At 43.9% G+C, this 18,927-nt stretch overlaps 1 long non-coding RNA gene across 1 annotated transcript in view; it reads left to right on the top strand.

Moving 5' to 3' along the window:
* The window catches only part of LOC113883156, a 49,687-nt gene extending 36,254 nt beyond the window's left edge, over positions 1-13,433 (top strand). The window contains exons 2-3 of the long non-coding RNA XR_003508581.1: positions 3,751-3,798; positions 13,041-13,433. This is a non-coding gene — a long non-coding RNA (uncharacterized LOC113883156). The remainder of the gene's footprint in view (positions 1-3,750; positions 3,799-13,040) is intronic.
* Positions 13,434-18,927: the final 5,494 nt, after the last annotated feature.

Below are 18,927 nucleotides of genomic sequence, written 5' to 3'. Positions count from 1 at the left end.
TTTAAGGTTCCTTCATGTCTTTTTATCGGAGAAGGCAATGGCACCCCACTCCAGTACTCTTGCCTGGAAAATCCCATGGATGGAGGAGTCTGGTAGGCTGCAGTCCATGGGGTCGCTAAGAGTCCGACACGACTGAGCCACTTCACTTTCACTTTCCACTTTGATGCATTGGAGAAGGAAATGGCAACCCACTCCAGTGTTCTTGCCTGGAGAATTCCAGGGATGGGGGAGCCTGGTGGGCTGCCGTCTATGGGGTCGCACAGAGTCAGACACAACTGAAGCGACTTAGCAGCAGCAGCATGTCTTTTTATGGCTCAATGGGTTGTTTCTTTTTAACAGTGAATAATATTCCATCGTCTGAATATACCATAGTTCACATATCCATTCACCTATTGAAGAACATGCAACTTTTATTGAATTAAATTAGGTCTCCATCTTACACTCAAGTGACCACAGAATGGAATGAGCAGATAGCAATGTTCCAAGACCATTTGGAAGGGAAATAATTCCTCTTAATGATTCAAGGTCCCACCAACATACCACAAAAGATAGGTCTTAGGTCACTAGCATCCTAACACCTACCACACTAAGAAATTAAAGAAATAAAATTGATTAGCTGAGGCTACTGGAACTGGCCTGAAAATCACAATACAATACCTCTACCAATTATAACCACCAACAGGTTCCATCCACCCCTACTTCCCTACGATGGGTGCTCTTGGAACTTCAGATCCAGGAAATGCAGCCCCATCCTGCCTTGTTATCCCCACTTACTTCTAATGAAACTACTAGGTTCAGTTCAGTTCAGTTCAGTCGCTCAGTCGTGTCCGACTCTTTGCGACCCCATGAATCGCAGCACGCCAGGCCTCCCTGTCCATCACCAACTCCCGGAGTTCACTCAGATTCACGTCCATCGAGTCAGCGATGCCATCCAGCCATCTCATCCTCTGCCTAGTGGAACCTTAATGGCTGGATAGACCCTTTATTTGCCTTCCTTCTTCCTGTTTTCTGTTTATCAACTGATTTACTGCACAGATATTCTTCCACCAAGAGAAATGATAAGCAAAAATTGATCAGTATTATCCCTTCAGTTCAGTTCAGTCGCTCAGTCATGTCTGACTCTTTGCGACCCCATGAATCGCAGCACAGCAGACCTCCCTGTCCATCACCAACTCCTGGAGTTCACTCAGACTCACGTCCATCGAGTCAGTGATGTCATCCAGCCATCTCATCCTTTGTCGTCCCCTTCTCCTCCTGCCCCCAATCCCTCCCAGCATCAGAGTCTTTTCCAATGAGTCAACTCTTCACATGAGGTGGCCAAAGTCCTGGAGTTTCAGCTTTAGCATCATTCCTTCCAAAGAAACCCCAGGGCTGATCTCCTTCAGAATGGACTGGTTGGATCTTCTTGCAGTCCAAGGGACTCTCAAGAGTCTTCTCCAACACCACAGTTCAAAAGCATCAATTCTTCAGTGCTCAGCCTTCTTCACAGTCCAACCCTCACATCCATACATGACCACTGGAAAAAGCATAGCCTTAACTAGACAGACCTTAGTTGGCAAAGTAATGTCTCTGGTTTTGAATATGCTATCTAGGTTGGTCATAACTTTCCTTCCAAGGAGTAAGCATCTTTTAATTTCATGGCTGCAGTAGGTTAGGCATTGGATTTAACAAGGTCTCTGAAGATTTCAATTGGCAAGTGCCAATGATGAGACTTGGAAAAAAAATCAGAATTTTTTGCCTTGGTTTTCTGAAGGCTGAATTAAACAAGACTTAAATACAATGTTTTACTTTTTTTTTTCTCTTCTGGCTTGAAACTAGAAGTAAAGGGGATTTTTTTCCTCCCTTTTCAAAAGACACCAGGTGAACCAGAAACAAACACACATTTTCCAAAACCAGTGAACCATGACATCAGAATTTTCTTTCAAGCCATACCTGAGTCAAACTTGTACTTCATACAGTTGGAGATTCTCAGCTAAACTGGCCCCAGACATGGACTTGCTTTTACCCAATTCACAGCCAATACAAAGTGTGTTCACCAGGGCTCTCTCTGGCTCTGTGATTGTTGCTGCTGAGGTTTTTATGGTCCCATTCTGTTTCTTCTTCTTTATGTCTTAGTGGCTGTCTCTCTTCATCCCCCCTGTGTCTCTGTCTTTCATCTTTCTGCTTTCTACTTTCTGTCTCTCTCCTTCGCTGTAATCTTTCTTTCTCACTTCCCCTTCTGAAATGCTCATAATATAAAGACCCTGGAGCACAAAGCCTGGGCTTGAAATCTACCCCCATCTCTGGCTATGTCTCCTTATCTGTCAGAGGTGCTAAGAAGGGTGCCTGGCACGTAAGAAGCATGCTCTAGTCAATCACTATTATTATTTCCCAGGTTTGTAGAGCCAACTTCCCTAGGTATAGTTTCTGGGACCAGCAAACAGGGTGACATAGCAGATTTGGAAAGAGAAGACTGTAGGAGAGAAAGACTTCATGGGTTGAGGGAAAGAGAGACCTACTTAGTTCTCTTGGCTGCGTGGTTTCTCCTCACATCTTTTACAAGAAGCAATAGAAGATGTCCCAGAAGATCATAGGGTTTGCATGTATAATGTCTTGATTGTCAGAGCATTTTAGCTATTGAACCTACACTGCCCCAACCCCAACCTGTGAAAGTGGTGAGAGTAACAGTTTTGAGGATAGAAAGGGAAAGAGAGAGACAACGTGGGAAGGAACATAAGAGAAGAGAAAGGGAATGAGAATAAATGAGAAGATGGAAAGAGAATCAGAGAGAGAGAGTAAAAGGAAAAGAACCCAGGAGGCAGAGGGAGCAATGCACTGTGGCCTCAGACCAGTGTTTTCTGCTGAATAGAGTAAGCAGGACCAAACTGCATCCTTGGGGAAAAAAAGATGCTATGGTCCACACGATTACTCCTGATCATACATTGTACTGAATGCAAACCTATTTTCTGTTCTATTCCATTTTACTACAATTCACTGTGCTGCCTCGGTTTCCAGCTGAGGTGCTGCTTGTGTAAGCCAAAGTCGAACTTCATACGGCAAAGATTTGGCTCCTTAGCAGCCGACAGAAGTTAAAGAAAATAGAGCATGTGGCCCTGCAGAGTTAAAGAATAGAGATATTGATGCATTTCATTCAAAAGCAACGAACAAAAGACAACCTCCGACAAACCTATTCCATGCCATCTGCAATCAATATGCATCATTACAGCTACGCAGATGGCTAGGTTGTGGGAGGGTTCCAAGCCAGCGGTTCTCAGCCTCCGCCATGCACTCTGATCACCTGCTGCTGCTGCTGCTAAGTCACTACAGTCGTGTCCGACTCTGTGCAACCCTATAGACGGCAGCCCACCAGGCTCCGCCATCCCTGGGAGCTTTCAAAAGAAAAACAGTCCAGTGTCCAGGTTGCACCCCCCAGACTAGTTCAATGGTGGGGCCCAGGCAGCATTTTCAAAGCCCCCCAGAGGACTCCAGTGTGTAGCCGAGGTTCACAACCTCTGACCTTGGATGAGTCAAGCCACAGTGTTTCCAAACTCTGTAACCTGACTGCAGCAGGTAAGGTAGTGCAAGAGACAGCCGCACCTGTTGGGTAATTGCAGTACAAATTCAGAACGGTCAGGGGACTATGAAAAGTCCATCTGTTTTGTATAAGTAATGCAGTCTAATCAAATGATATTCTTCATGAGAAACTTTCTCATTCCCTGACATTTGGTTTGCCCTGGTGTTTGATGGTCCTGGTTTTCTCTGTCTGTTTAGGGCCATCTGCTGCCTGTGATTGTGGAGAGAGGAGCAGAACGCAGCCAGGTGAGGCGGGGGGTGAGGGAGCTTCCCTGCCTGCCCGTGTCCTGGGAGTGAAGAAGTCTGTGTCGGGGCATGGCCCTGCACCTCGGCCTCAAGCTCCCACCACACCCCGGTTGTGGGTTGAATTGTGTCTCTGGTCAGATTCATGTGTTGAATTCCTAGCCCCTAGTGCTTTAAAATTTTATTTTTTATTTTATCATTAGAGTATAATTGCTTTACAATGTTGTGTTAGTTTCTACCGTACAGTGAAGTGAATCAGCTCTCTGTATACATATATCCCTTGCCTCTTGGACCTCCTTCCCACCCCTCCCCCCATCTGTCTAGGTCACCACAGAGCACTCAGCTGAATCCCTGGTACTATACAGCAGCTTCCCACTAGCTATCTTTTTCACACATGAAGTGAAAGTGAAAGTCGCTCAGTCATGTCTGACCCTTTGTAACTGTATAGTCCATGGGATTCTCCAGGCCAGAATACTGGAGTGGGTAGCCTTTCCCTTCTCCAGGGGATCTTCCCAACCCAGGGATTGAACCCAGATCTCCCGCATGGCAGGCAGATTCTTTACCAGCTGAGCCACCAGGGAAACCCTTCTATACAGGAGCTTCCACAGGAAGCCCTCTTACACTACCTTTTATACAGGAGCTTACGCAGCTGAGCTCCCACAAGAGCCCTTTTACACTACCTTTTTACACATGGTAGTGTGTATATGTCAGTCATACTCTCCCAATTCGTTCCACCCTCTCCTTCCCCCTGGGTCCATATGTTTGTTCTGTATACCTGTGTCTTTATTCCTGCCCTGGAAATAGGTTCCATTTAAGGTTCCTTCATGTCTTTTTATCGGAGAAGGCAATGGCACCCCACTCCAGCACTCTTGCCTGGAAAATCCCATGGACGGAGGAGCCTGGTGGGCTGCAGTCCATGGGGTCGCTAAGAGTCAGACACGACTGAGTGACTTCACTTTCACTTTTCACTTTCACGCATTGGAGAAGGAAATGGCAACCCACTCCAGTGTTCTTGCCTGGAGACTCCCAGGGACAGAGGAGCTTGGTGGGCTGCCGTCTATGGGGTCGCACAGAGTCGGACACGACTGAAGCGACTTAGTAGCAGCAGCACCAGCACTATTTTTCTAGATTCCATATATTTGCATTAGTATGTAGTATTTGTTTTTTCTCTTTCTAACTTACTTCACTCTGTATGAGAGACTCTAGGTCCATCCACATGGACCCAGTTTTGTTACTGATTATGACTAAGTAGTATTCCATTGTATATATGTATTACATCTTCATTTTCCATTCATTTGTCATTAGACATATAGCTAATCCCCAGTGCTTTAGAATGTGACTTTATTTTTTTTAATGGAACTATAGTTGATTCACTATGTTGTGTTAGTTTCACGTGTACTGCAATATAGCTCAGTTTTATCTATGTATCTATATATACTCTTTTTCAGAGTCTTTTATAGATTATTACAAAATATTGAGCAGAATATGATGTTTACAAATAGGGTCATGGCAGATGTAATTATTTAAAATGAGGTCCTATTGGAGAAGGATGGACCCTCCCCTTAATCCAGTATGAGTAGTGTCTTATGAAAAGTGGGACTTTGGACGCAGACATGTACCTGGGCAGCACATCAAGTGAAGCTGAAGGCAGAGATCAGGGCAATGCCTCGACACAAGCCAAGGAACACCAAAGATTGCCACCAGACCTCCAGAAGCTAGGGAAGAGGCATGGGACTGACTTCTCTCACCACCAGGAGGAACCAGCCCTGCAGACACCACAGTTCCTGATTTCTGGCTTCCGGAGTTAGGAGACAATGTGTCTCTGTTGTCTAAGCCACCCAGTGAGTGGTTACTATGACAGCAGTCCAGGTCGGAAGAACCAATCTTTCACCTGATGGGAACAAGTGGAGGGTTTCAGGCCTGGCAGAAGACACGTGCTAAACTCATCAACTGCTCTGGTTGTAATGTGTGCTCAGTTGCTCAGTTGTGTCCAACTCTTTACCACCCCATAGCCTGCCAGGCTCCTTTGTCCATGGGATTATCCTGGCAAGAACACTGCAGTAGGTGGCCATTTCCTCATCCAGGGGATCTTCCCAACCCAGGGATCGAACCTACATCTCCTGCATCTCCTGCACTGGCAGGCAGATTGTTTACCATGGCACCACGTGGGAATCCTGCCCTGGTTATAAATCTGATTTCAAACCAATCCCCATGATTGTTGCTCTTGGCCCCCTCCTGCACATGATACCTGCTGCCTTTAGCCGGCCAGCTTCATGGGCATGTGGCCTGTGCAGTGTCCATGGCTTTTCATTGGCTGAGCCCTTGCCAGGAAAGAAAAGGGATCTTCTTCTTCTTCTTCTTCTTTTTTTTAAAACAATATAGATTTATTATCTCATACCTTCCATCTTTCAGAAGGTTACGTGCAGCTTAGCTTGGTGGTTTCTCTACTTAGAATCTCATGAGGCTCACGTGATTACACTGGACCCAGTTGAATAACTTAGGATCCTCTCTGTATTAAGGTCAACTGACTAGTCACCTTGATGGAATCTTTCTTCTTCTCAATGGGCTGTACACGTAGAAGGGCTCTGGGCTTATTTGAGTTCTCTGGTGTTGCCATCTAGAAATCCTGAATCATTTCTTAACCTGGGCCCAGCATCTTCACTTTGCACTGGGCCCTGCAAAGCCTGTAACCAGTCCCATCCCCAAGCCTCTCACCAATTTTCCTTCCTTCAGTCACATCCTGTTTACTTGCTTGTAGTGATTTCTCATTGTTTCTGGTCCACTAATGTCCCTCTCTTGTTGTTTTTCATTGATGTTATGTTCACTGACTCGATGGACATGAGTCTGAGTGAACTCCAGGAGTTGGTGATGGACAGGGAGGCCTGGCGTGCTGCAGTTCATGGGGTTGCAAAGAGTCAGACATGACTGAGCGACTGAACTGAACTGAACTGATGTTTTCCATTGATCATTTGTTTTCCCTTTTAGTCATATTATTTTGGCCATTTCCAGGGATTTGGGACAGAAGACGGCAGAAGGGGACTGTGTTGGACATCCACTCTGGTGTATTCTTGGGGCTTCCCTGGTGGCTCAGATGGTAAAGAATGCACTTGCAATGCAGGAGACCTGGGTTCAAATCCTGGGTTAGTCCTATTAAGGACCACAGCTGAGGGAAGGGGCAACAGTTCATTAAAGGTTGTGTGAATCTCTGAGAACAGATAGGCCAGCTTTGAGGCTCAGGTGACCAAGTAGGATCAAGATCCATGGAGGAAGTGCTGCACCCCTCAGGACTCTTGAGAGTGGTGGCTGTTCACATTGGCATAACATTTTGCTCATCTGATCATTTTATTCATAGCTCTCCTTGAAACCCTGGCATGGGTTTCTATTACCCCTAGGATTACAAGTTGGGCTACTGTTCCCACTTCTCTCTTCCCTCCCTGAATTAGAAATCGCACCTCCCTGCCCTTTCCCATGGGCGTCTGAAGTGTGTCTCTTCCTCTGCGGGCAAAGTGACCTTTCCTGCCCTGGCCAGGTGACCGGCCAATGGAACTTGAATGGAACTCCCATTGTGCCAGTTCCCAGCTGAGACCCTAAGAAACATTACATGCTTCCTCTCACCTTGTTGCATATCTGCCATCTACCATGAGAAAAACATGCCTCACTTAGCCACTGGTCCAAAGAGAAGGAGGAAGCAGGTGGAGTCAACCCACTGCCCAACCTAGATTCAAACCTAGCTGATTCTAGTCAAGCCCAGAAACACAACTGCCTCTCCAGAGACCCATAAGCAAAACTGAAATGCTTTTTTTTTTTTTCAATAGCCCACGTAGTTTGGGAGGTTTTTGTTAGGCAGAATTACAACAGCAAAAGCTGACTGATACAGAAAAGTTGTTAACTGGGTTTGTACGGCTTTCCCTGGCTGAGCCTTTCTTATCTACCCAGACTTATCCCCCAGCGTCATCCCCTTCTCTCCAGCACGTGCTCTGCTCTTTAATTCTTTAACTGTGCCATGTCTTGATTGGCTTTGAGTTAATAACATATTGTCTCATTCCACCCCCCTCCCCCCTCCGAATCCCACTACCCTCTCACTTGGTTAATTCCTCATTCTTTGGCTCTCACACTAAATTCCATTTCCACCAGTAAGTTTCTGTATGATCAGGCCCCTAAGATGGCTGTTTTCTTGCTCTCTGTACATCCCCTGCTTGACCAATGCCTGCTTCATCTACACCCTACTCACATAACTGACCTTCCTACATACAGTGCCTCTGCCCCAGCTAGTGATTGTTCCAATCTTCAGATTAGAACATCTCAACCATGATAGCTTATCAAAGGGGTGGTGAGCAGTGTGCCCCTCTGCTTGTTTCCCTGGTAACGGATGAGCCAATCTGACGTCAATTCCCTCTATAACCGGTAACCTCCTGCCATGTCCCACCTACCATCTGCCACCCATGGTGGGGTGTCGCTCCAGGAACTTGCTTGTAAGATCCCCCCATTCATTAAACCATTGATGTCTCTGTCACTGACTCCGAGCTCTTTCTTCCGTCCTGAAGCTAGCTAAGTACAGGGCTTGCAGACTGCTGGGTGCAACCCAACAATCTTCCATTAGACTTGCTAGAAAATGCCAACGGCCCCTGGTATATGCTCCTGTTGCCCCATGTTCTTCTCCTATTACAGCACTTGAAACGGTATAATATCAGCATTAGTTTGATGGGAAAATATATGAAGACATTGGTGTTCCACTGCCACTTCTGCAGAACGACAAGAACAGAGGAGAAATAGCCACGCCTTGCTTTCCAAACTCCCCCCAGTTCCCCACACTAATCCCAAGTTGTCTATGGGACCCCTTCTTCCGTGTCAATTTTTTGTTTGTGAATTTATTTTATTATTGGAGTATAATTGCTTTACTGGAGAAGGAAATGGCTACCCACTCCAGTATTCTTACCCGGAGAATTCCATGGGCTGAGGAGCCTGGTGGGCTACAGTCCATGGGGTCACAAAGAGCCGGCCACAACTGAGCGACTGAGCACATAACTGCTTTACAAGGTTGTGTTAGTTTCTGCTGCACAACAAAGTGAATCAGCTGTATGTATACACATATCCCCTCCCCCGTGGGCCTCCCTCCCCCATCCCACCCCTCTAACTCAGTGTTCTGTGATGATTCTCCATGTCATTTTAAAGCAAAGTAAGAACCTGGGTTTGTTTTATTTTTCCCCCTGCATCTTATGAAATTCTAAGCCGTTTCTGGCATCATCCCAGCAGGGGAACAGGAAGAGAAGAGCTTGACTTTGGGGTCTAGCTTTGAGACAAGAGAGTCCCCCAGAGCTAGGATGGACAGTGGGCATGGATGCTTGGCACAAGGACTTGGAGGTCTGGTGCACCAAAGACATTGGATCACAATGTCTGGGTTGCTGGTCTGTAAGACTGGTCTCAGGTGTCATGGAAACCACAGCAGGAACCGTGAAGGCTCACACACAAGGACACTCACAGAAACCGGGAGAGATGTAGGGAAGGATGGGAGACCCTCTGTATTTTTGTTCTACTGCTGCAAAACCACCACTAATCCAAGGGCTTAAAACAATACAAATTTATCGTCTCACCATTTCCTGGGATCAGGAATCTGGGCCGAGCATAAGTAGTCTGCTAGAAATCTCACAGGATGAAATCAAGGTTCTCTGCAAAGTCCCACGTTAAGAGACTGAGCCTGGTGATGTCCAAGACTGAATTACCTGCCAACCAGACACAATTGGGGCTTGAAATGAGCCTTCACTTGGTTTACAGACAATAAATATCTTTGCTATTTCTTGCAACCTCACTATAAAAAAATAATTTGACTGGAGTATAGTTGATTTGCAATATTGTGTTAGTTTCAAGTGTACAGCAAAGTGATTATATATATAGGGCTTCCCTAGTGGCTCAGTGCTAAAGAATCTGCCTGCCAAGCAGAAGATGCGAGCTCAGTCCCTGGGTAGGGAAGATCTCCTGGAGAAGGAAATGGCAAGCCACTCCAGTATCTTTGCCTGGGAAATCCCCTGGACAGAGAAGCCTGGCAGGCTACAGCCCATGGAGTTGCAAAAGACACAACTTAGCAACAAAAAACCAGCAACAATATATACGTGTGTATGTGTGTGTGTGTGTGTATTTTTTTTTTCAAAAAATTCTTTAGATTCTTTTCCATTATTTTCTGTATTTCAAGATGTTTGTGCTATACAGTAATCCTTGTTGTTTACCTGTTTTATATATAGTGCTAACATTTTGGGCTGAAATTCACATCTGCTGTTCTTTAAGCCTGTCTTTCCTGGTAGACCGTGAGCTCTTGGCAGCTGGGATGCTCCTGTTTTACTCTGTTGTATCTCCAGAGTTTCACTCAGTGCTTAAAACATACAGAGAGGGAATCAATGCATTTGTCAAATGAGTGACTGACTGTTAGGTGCTCAAGAAATGCCTTCCTACTGCACAAAACTGAGCCAGTTCTCATAAACATCACGGGGCTCACAAAGACTGTTTTGGCAAGGAAGCAACCGGGTGTGGGAAGTTGAGGTAAGAGGTTCAGGGTCACATAAATAGTAACAGCAGAGCTAGAACTTTTTCATTATCTTCACCAAAAAAAAAAAAAAATATTCCTTTCTATTTGGAACGTGGCCCTGAAATGTGACACTGACACATTCTAAATCGCATGACTCACGCTTTCATCTTCCACGATCAAGAGCGGGGGGGTGGGGGGGGTGCGGGGTGCAGGGTGAAGAGTAACAAATTAGAAACCTATAAGACGAGATTTTAGGTTGAGCCCTGAGATGCTAACGTCTCCTAGAAACTCCAACCCCGCAGTGCCTGGATTTTCCAAATGGATGACTCTCCTTTTGTAAAGGAGCACAAACCAAAGCAATCCCGAGGGCTCACAACAGAACTTGGTTTGTCTCAGACAGACTTGACTCTTAGTTCAGGATTTCTGTTGCTTAAATAGGGTAGGGCTATTCAGTGAGCAGCAATCTAGGGTGTGGGTTATATTTCTTATAAATCTTATGTCGTTTTTGTTCAGTAACCAAGTCGTATCTGACTCTTTGCGACCCCATGAATTGCAGCATGCCAGGCTTCCCTGTCTTTCACCATCTCCTGGAGTCTGCTCTAATTCATGTCCATAAATCATGTGCCACTCCATTAATTCTTGCCTCGGGGCCTTTGTGCATGCTGTGATGGCTGCTGAGAAGGCTCTTCCACCTTCCATGTTTCCATCCTTCAAGAATTCTTGACTTAAACATCAGTCCTCAAAGGGGGTTTTCCTGGTACTCGATCTTCACGCATCTTCCTTCTCCCTTTATCCTTCTCCCTATATTCCACATTTAGCATTTTTCATAATCTTTTCAATTATATATTAATTTTATGTGCTTGTCTGTCCCTCACTAGGTTACAGGCTTCACAAGGGCAGCTAACAATGTGGTTTATTCACCAATGTTAACCCAGCTCTAACACAGTGCCTGGACAATATTATATTCACTGATTATTTGTTAAATAAATGAATGAATGAATTGATTAATAAATGGAGTTCCTCAGGGCATTTAGCAAGTATTGATTAAGCCCCAATTTTGTGCACCTGATGCTGGGATTAAAAATCATGCAAGACCCGAGTCCTTCCTTCTAGGTGTTTACAGTCTAGCGCAGCAACATGCACAGATATATCCAAAATGATCCAGGTTTCACCTGGCTTACCCACACATGGAGCCAAATTGGCACAAACACTTAAATTGCCATGACCCTTTGTCTCCAGCAAAGAACTACATGGCCTTTTCCTTCCCCACCATCTCCCTTGGCTATTTGTGAGGCCCCAGCCATGCTTCACACATGCTCAAAGACCAGCCCACTGATGGTCTCATCACTAACATCCTGGTCACACTGCCACATCACTCCTGGCTCTGTTGCTTCTGGGTCCTATCAGGAGTGTGGCTTTCTGGCCTCCCATAGGAGTTCTTCAATACCTCCGTGCTCCATAAAAGGCCAGCTGGGGGTAGCCATGGTTTTCCAGAACAGAAATGAGGAGAGTGTGTATCTATTAATCCCAAACTCCTAGTTTGTCCCTCCCCTTGCCTTTCCTCTTTGGTAACCATAAGTTTGTTTTCTATGTCTGTGAGTCTATTAAATTTATTTCTTTATTGAAATATATTTGACATAATAACATTGTATAAGTTTAAGGCATATTACCCGTTAATTTGATACATTTACATAGCACAATATAATGATCATTGTAGATTTAGCTAACACCTCTATCACAACACATAATTATCATTTCTAGGAATAAGCATTCTGAGCCTAATTAAATTCTAGTCTCTTAGCTATTTTGATATTTATATTACAATATTATTGTGTGTAAACACTATGCTATGTTTTTGATATCCAGGACTTATTTATCTACTAGCTGGAAGTTTCTACCCTTAAACCACACCTTCACTATGGTGAGAGAATAAGATAGTCACTTTTAACCAATCTCCTGATACCTGGAAATCTCCATTGTAATAAGCAATGACTCTAAAGGTTAAACAACTTCCTCATTGTCACTTTATAAGCCATCCTGTAAAGTCATGCCCCTGAGCTTCATATCCTTTTTAAGTCTGAAAGTTCCCCATTCACAAACTGTTCTTGTATGTAAGAACATACTAAATACTGTTATTTAGTACATCTTACTAGACATTGTTTATTGATTTGATTACTTCAAGTTTGCTATTTCTGGATTTTTGGCAGAGTCAAATCATTATAACATAAAGTCACTATTTTTCTTTTCAGAAAGACCAAGTGTGATCATGCATGTTAAGTCGCTTCATTCATGTCTGACTCTTTGCAACCCTATGGACTGTAGCCCCCCAGGCTCCTCTGTTCATGGGATTCTCTAGGCAAGAATGCTGGAGTGGATGGCCATGCCCTCCTCCAGGGGATCTTCCTGATCCAGGGATCAAACCTGAGTCTCTTATGTATCCTGCTTTGGCACGTGGGCTCTTTACCACTGGTGCCACCTGGGAAGCCCCAGTGTGATCATGGATGGGAGGCACATTCAGATACCACCCACCAACTCTCAGTGGGGATGGGGGGGCAGGGCAGCCATGGCTCTCCTTGGCCTCCCAATGGTGTCTTTCTCCAATAAGGGGAACAGTTGCTGCCAGGGTCCCCGCAATGGTGACTTAACTGGATGACAACTGAAAAATTCATTCTGAAAATCCTCACTCCATGTCTAAACACATCAGCTTGCCTGTTTCCATTTCATGCAGATCACATGACCCCAAATGGCCAGCTATTGAAGGACAGAGACTAGAAGGCACTGGATGTGCACCCTGTCTTCTTGACATGGACTTAATTGATTGAGGACCAAAGGAAGAAATTGCTGTGAACCAAATAAATTTACCCAACATCTCTTAGCAGGTAAGCTGGTGATTCTCCAACATAAGCCTATGTCCATGTCACTTGGGGAGTGCACTAAAATGCATATTTCTAGGTTCAGACCTAGAGAGTTTGGCCACACTTGGGGAAACACTGCTGTAAGTTGTCAGAGTAATAACCATATTGCTGGATCTTCCAAAGTTTAAAGAGAATTTATTGGGCGCCTAAGTGAAGAGGAACTCAAAAGCCTCTTGATGAAAATGAAAGTGGAGAGTGAAAAAGTTGGCTTAAAGCTCAACATTCAGAAAACGAAGATCATGGCATCCGGTCCCACCACTTCATGGGAAATAGATGGGGAAACAGTGGAAACAGTGTCAGACTTTATTTTTCTGGGCTCCAAAATCACTGCAGATGGTGAGTGCAGCCATGAAATTAAAAGACACTTACTCCTTGGAAGGAAAGTTATGACCAACCTAGATAGCATGTTCAAAAGCAGAGACATTACTTTACCAACAAAGGTTCATCTACAAAGGCTATGGTTCGTCAACAAAGGCTATGGTTTTTCCTGTGGTCACGTATGGATGTGAGAGTTGGACTGTGAAGAAGGCTGAGCGCTGAAGAATTGATGCTTTTGAACTGTGGTGCTGGAGAAGACTCTTGAGAGTCCCTTGGACTGCAAGGAGATCCAAGCAGTCCATCCTAAAGGAGATCAGTCCTGGGTGTTCATTGGAGAGACTGATGTTGAAGCTGAAACTCCAGTACTTTGGCCACCTGATGCAGAGAGCTGACTCATTTGAAAAGACCCTGATGCTGCAAAAGATTGAGGGCAGGAGGAGAAGGGTATGACAGAGGATGAGATGGCTGGATGGCATCACTGACTCGATGGACGTGAGTCTGGGTGAACTCCGGGAGTTGGTGATGGACAGGGAGGCCTGGTGTGCTGCGATTCATGGGTTCGCAAAGAGTCGGACACGACTGAGTGACTGAACTGAACTAAACAGTGTGAAGGGAGAAGGCAATGGCAACCCACTCCAGTACTCTTGCCTGGAAAATCCCATGGACGGAGGAGTCTGGTAGGCTACAGTCCATGGGGTCGCAAAGAGTTGGACATGACTGAGTGACTGATCTGATCTGATGCTCCAATTATTCTTCTGAGCGCTTTACCCACTTTCATTTCTTTAATCTTCTTAATAGACTTATCCTAAAGGAAATCAACCCTGAATATTCATTGGAAGGACTGCGGCTGAAGCTGAAGTTCCAATACTTTGGTCACCCAATGCGAAGAACGGACTCATTGGGAAAGACACTGATCCTGGAAAAGATTGAAGGCGGGAGGAGAAGGGGATGACAGAGGATGAGATATTTGGATGACATCACCAACACGATGGACATGAGTTTGAGTAGGCTCTGGGAGTTGGTGATGGACAGGGAAGCCTGGCATGCTGCAGTCCACGTGGTTGCAAAGAGTTGGACACAACTGAGCAACTGAACTGAACTGAACTGAACAATAATAAACTGAGTTTGGAGCAGCATATTTGATGTGTGGTATATCTTGTGGAATGAATGAATGGATGTGTAACTGACCAGAAATGAGAGGTACCATGTGGAATGCACCCTTGATAGCAATCATATTAATCTCATGTGGAATATTATTCATGATCTCTATTGGGTTTGACATCTCCCAAACACCCTATTGGAAATGGAGACAGTAATTCAAAAGCATTACTTAATCACAGTATTAGATGGTGCTGATAAGTGTCATCATAGACATACTTCCACAAGGAAAGAAGCATGTTATTAGCATTAAACGATCTGAGTAGGTTGTATAAGGAACTGAGTACAGAATGATGCCTTCCCAGTTCAGGGTCTAAAAGATAGACTGAATAACAAGTAACTTGAATTTGTAGATGAAGGCTTTGGTAATAAGTGGTTGGGATTTGGGGGCAAGTCACTAATTTACTATTATGGGCCTCAGTTTCATACCCTGTGAAGGAAAAGGGGCATGAAGCTGATGGTTCCTCTGATTTTCCTTTGACCCCCATCAAACTATCCCCCTCTGAAAATATAAGATATTGCAAGGGGAAATAACAGATCTTGAAAATGGTAGATTTCTGATTCAAACACAGTCTTTCTTTACCCTTAATCCAGTCATGTTCCACTATTATTTTCTTTATGTCATCTCCACTACCTGAAATGCCCTTCTTCACTCAAAAAACAACAAAATGTGTCTTGGGTACCTGTAATGGTCCCTATTGAAATTTGATCCCTGGATTCAGAACAGAGGCCCCTCTCCCTCTTTGACCCTTTGAGACTTTCTGAGTCTCAAAGTTCTGCTGTCCTACACTCCTTCCTCCCATGCTCCCCAAAGTTCTACAGAGTGTAGTGTGTACCAGTGGCCTTGTGGGTTGGGAAGGCTACATGACATAGTATAAGATATCAGTTGAGTCCCAGAGTTAAACACATATGGGCTTTCTAACTTCATGACTTCCAGTGCGTGACTCTGGAAACACAACACTTTATATCACTAAGCCTTTTATGTAAGGGGACAGAAGGGAGACAGTGATGCTATTGTGAGACTGTGAGATGCTATTGTGCTGTTGCCTAACCAACAGTCATCCCATCTTTGTTGAAAATAGAGTATTGTTTCATTTAGGTACTCAAGGCAAGGTATCTTGTGCCAGGGGATGAATTTTGACTTTTAGAGTGATCATAATAATCCTAGTCCATTCAGGTTAGGCCATGCAATCATTTCTGGATCATGCAGTCCAAAGGGAAACCTGCTGGAGAATGCTGGGGAAAGACTTCCCTCCCTAACAAGAAGAAAGAGAATGGAGAAAAGAGTGAGCCCATCTTCCTTCTTCATAGTTTTAGACATTAATGATTCTATGATGGTTGGTGCTACAGCAGCCATCTTGCAGTCATGAGGGGAAAAGCAAGAAAATCACAGAAAAGTGATACAGAGCCCTGACAGTGTCTAGGTGCTGAATCTACTTTCTCTGAAACATTTTTCTCTAGATGCTTTATCATATGAGAAATAAATCTCTCTACTGCTTAGCCATTTTTACATTTTATGGGATCTTCAAGTTATTCTGTGTTGTATACACTCTTTAAAAGAAAGCAAAATCAAAACTATGAAAATTAGGTACAGAAATAAATGTTAATTTAGAATTAAAAAAGAAGCCACAGCAGATTTCAAATTTTAAAAGATGATAAATGCCCACATCACCAAATTTTTAAAGATAATAGTTTTTACTAAGAGACTAATCAATCTCTATAATATTTTTACCCTCTATGCTCATGCTGCTTACTCTGTCTTCATAAGACAATAATTTTATAAAGATACTTTCTATAAAGAGAATAAAGAATTCTAACATTCTCTTTTCAAAACTATTTATTTGGCTGTGCCAGGTCTTGTTTGCAGAATGTGGGATCCCTGACCAGGGATTGAACCCAGGCCTCCTACATTGGGACCTCGGAGTCTTAGTAACTGGACCACCAGGGAAGTCCCTTTAACTTTTTCTAGCATGGTTGATAAAATACTATATGACTATTGATTGTTTAGAAAATTTTGTTTCAGCTGCACAACTCACTGTTTTAGTAATGTCATGTAAATTTGTATTGTCACTAAATTTGGGGAAAGCTCTAATGAATTTGTTTCATATATGAGTTATAAGCTTTAGAAGAATTTCCCACAGACTAGTTTCTGACTCCGTAAACTTCCAACCTAAATTCTCCTCTGGTACCTGCATTTCTTCTGGCCCCATTGAAGTACCACCTCTGCCCCTGCAGTTCTGGATCAAGATATCATATGAGTCAGCGCAGTGGCGGCGGGAGTGTTCCTGGAAACCATAGGGATAAGTCATTCCCGGGTAGAGTAACTTAACTATTCATGGAAATGAGTGAGAAACACATAAATATATCCCACAAAACCCTACCCTGATGTGTTACTGCTGCTGAATCCCAAATCCCCAAGTGCTCTCAGCCTCTCCAGCACCAACCACGATGGAATATGTAATAAAGGACAAGCTCCAGGAGAAAGAATTCACAGCCTTAAGCCACTGCCAGGCAAACATTTTACTTTTACAAATTTTCAAAGCAATATGTGATGATGGAAACACGTTGCTTGGGCCTTAGAAATGGTCCATATGAGGGAGGGGACCCTAAAACGTAAGTTTTGTGTTCTTCACATTGAATATATCTTGCTCTGATGACAGGCACGCCAAGAACTGAATGAACCCACAATATAAATAAAGTGCTTATCACAATGTCTGGCACATGATGAAGTCTGAAATATGGTAACAATGATTATATTTTTGCTGTTGCTGCTAAGTCGCTTCAGTTGTGTCTGACTCTGTGCAACCCCATAGATGGCAGCCCACCAGGCTCCCTCCTCTCTGGGATTCTCCAAGCAAGAACACTGGAGTGGGTTGCCATTGCCTTCTCCAATGCATGAAAGTGAAAAGGGAAAGTGAAGTCGCTCAGTTGTGTCCGACTCTTTGCAACCCTACGGACTGCAGCCCACCAGGCTCCTCCATCCATAGGATTTTCCAGGCAAGAGTACTGGAGTGGGGTGCCATAGCCTTCTCCGGATTATATTTTTAGGAGTTTTATTATTATTTAAGATGGTACCTCCCATAGCACCTCCTTTTTTCCCTCCTGAATGTGTTTTCATTGCTGGAATAAAGGGCAGAAAAAAGTCTTTGACTCACACTTTTCTCCCTCTGGGTTGTTGTTGCCTTTCAGCCTTGAAGTTGTGTCTGACTGTTTTTGACCTTATGGACTGAAGCACACCGGGCTTCCTTGTCCTTCACTATCTCCTGGAGTTTGCTCAAATTCATGCCCATTGAGTCTGTGATGCTATCTAACCATCCCTTTTAGTTTTTTGGTGTGAAATCTGTTCATGGGGGCTCTAGTTTTCAAGGGTTAAAAATTCCTAAGCCTGGTAAGGATGAAGGTTTCTTTAATTGCAGTGAACAGGAAATGAGTGATATCGTTCCGATCAATAGTTTTATGATTACTTTTTAAAATTACATCTTTGCCCTAAAATCGGCATGCTATATTTAGGTACCATCACCACCAGACATCTGCCCAATGAGGCAACAGCACTTTTTATAAGTGATACGTCATCTATTTATTTCGGCAGCTAAGTACCTTCTGGCACAACAAACAGCCACCTTTGGAAACAAAGATGGAATTTTGGGTGCCTTAACAGATATGGGTTGTCTAAAATTACAGACGGTGCTAATTAACTGGAACATAGAATTAGAACCTACAGTTCAGAAAATATGCAAGAAAAATAGAGTGTTTGTCAGAAAGTCGAGCACTGGGGAACGAAGCTGACTGTTTCAAGGATGCTAAATTGATGATAAGAATTAGGTACTGCTGTTAAATCTCAATAAACAAAGCCTGACAGGTTGTGGCTGAATTAGATCATCTGTTTGCTAAAAGAGAGAGTGTTTAAACTCCATTTCATTGATACTAATAAAAATTCTGAATAAACCTAGTGAAAAAGATACTACTCTCTGTGGGAGGGGAGACTGAAATTGACCATAACTTCATTTATGTCTAACAAATTAATTTTCCCCTGTCAAATATACCTTAATTCAAAGAAAATAGCTGTCATTAGTATTCTTGAATTTAATATCCGAATGAATGGCTTAGAGTAACTAAAAAATATTAGGAGAGGCTGGTGGAGTCTGGTGCTTCCAAGAGAGCCTGACGGATAAAGTCAAGTAAAAGAGGCAATGTTGCAAAGTTTCAAAGACTAGGACTTTTATC

This window comes from Bos indicus x Bos taurus, chromosome 25 (assembly GCF_003369695.1).
Source record: "Bos indicus x Bos taurus breed Angus x Brahman F1 hybrid chromosome 25, Bos_hybrid_MaternalHap_v2.0, whole genome shotgun sequence".
In the NCBI taxonomy this organism is placed as follows: Eukaryota; Metazoa; Chordata; class Mammalia; order Artiodactyla; family Bovidae; genus Bos; species Bos indicus x Bos taurus.
The sequence above is the reverse complement of the archived record's forward strand: the minus strand, read 5'-3'. Positions and strand labels throughout refer to the sequence as shown.